Genomic DNA, 1,849 nt, shown 5'->3' on the forward strand with positions numbered 1-1,849 from the left:
ACTGTGATACATGGAAAAAAAAATTGTTGGTCTTGCAAAAGTTATCGACTTAGAGTTGTTAGTGTGGAGCAGGGAGGCAAGAGTCTGGGAGTCTTTGGCAAGAGGCCGGGAAGTCCCTGAAGAAATGGAAGGGTGAGCCCTGCATGGGGCTTGAGCGCGATTTCTCTGAGTCAGAGGGTCGGTCTGGGCACGGCCCGCATCTGCGCCGTGTTGTAAGGTGACATCTGCTCACTGGAGCAGTGGCGCGGGCAAAACCATTTTCAGAGAGAAACTTTGTTGTTGTTGAAAGCCTTGTAGGAAGATACTTGGTCAGCAATAGTTAAATAGGGTTCCTTTGCACCCCCTGTCCCAGGGGCCTGCTCCTGCTGTACTTAAGTATGCTTTCTGTTGTTCCTTAGGAACAGCATATGCTACAATGTCAATTATTTGAATTAGGTCCAGATTATTATTACCTTTTTTAAGGTACTTATCTAAGCAACTTGTGGGGGACTAGCTGTAGCTGGGATGATGCACAGTCATTAAATAAGGTGTGCTATGGAAAAAAGGCCCAGATTCTTTTAATTTAGTGTCTTGACAGCAAGTGTGCTGAGAGAGGGAGGAGGAGTCTTGTATCTTGTCTGGTTTGTAGATCAACAGATGATTGCAGTCATCCCAGGCTATTGTTATTTTTACGGGATCTAAATTGATCAAGGACTAGACCAGTTTTATGTGAGTCTGACTCGGCCGTCTCCCACCGAAGTTAATGGAAGTCTATCTTGATAGACGTAGCTTGAGTCCTTTTGCATTGTATAGCTCATGAATATTTATTTATTTATCCAAGTTAAGCTGCACTTGAAAACTAACTAGTTAAGTCCTAAAAAAAACCCCAGCCTTAAAGCCCAGCAAATTATTTTTAATTTCAGTGGAGCTGAAAGTCTGTTTGCCGCTGTTGCAGTATTTTGAATAAAGCAGCTGAACAGAAATGCATCTTCAGGACCTGCCTCGAGTACCTGTGATGTGCTGAACTACAAGGGACGCGTTTCTAACAGCTCTCTGAGTTCCGCTATGTGAGCGTATGGCAAAAGTTTATAGCCTGTATTTAACCAGTCGACTTGGCAAATTTTTTTCTTGTACGTTTCACTTGCATTTCAGCTCTGCGAACTAAATACAAAGTAAAGACAGGTAGATGGACATTTGAACTTAAGTCACTTAGTGGTGGAAGATTGGTCTCATTCTCGTGGAAGATGGTGAAAGTGATATAATTTGTAATTAAATTGAGCAGACTATTTAGGAAAACCAGTGTGTTTCTGGCAGATATCTGGCAGGGTTTGTGGCCTGTTTTTTCTCTCTGTGTTGCACTTGAGTACTTCTGTGTTGGCATTCGTGTGGGATTCTCCTCTGTGCTGTCTCTGAAACCAGAAAAAATTAACTTAGTTATTTTGTTTTTTATTAATAGCTCATAATTCAGCTTTAAAGCACCTTGGTTTGGACCGCAATACTTTAATCCACCAATAATGCAATTCTTAATTTAAAAGTATCCTGTCTGATTCAAGGTCCATTGAAATCTGTAGGAAGATTTCTGTGTTGAGTTTTATGCTGCCGAACTTCACACCTTCGATGCTGACTTACACCTGAGACATGTCATCTGTGTCACAGGGAGCGATAAGCAGTTCATCTGTTGCATTTTGGACACCTGACTTAAGATGTGAATCTAAAATTTTACTTCCATCTCATCCTTTGAGGTATTTTTTTTAACGTAGTTACAATCCATGCAGCTGAAATTGTAATTAAAATTTATCCTTGTCTCATTAAATGGTATTATTGTGCTTTTAGTGTTTGTATGCTGGGTTCCCCCACCCCCCACCCCTCC

This window comes from Chroicocephalus ridibundus, chromosome 3, assembly GCF_963924245.1.
Source record: "Chroicocephalus ridibundus chromosome 3, bChrRid1.1, whole genome shotgun sequence".
NCBI lineage: Eukaryota > Metazoa > Chordata > Aves > Charadriiformes > Laridae > Chroicocephalus > Chroicocephalus ridibundus.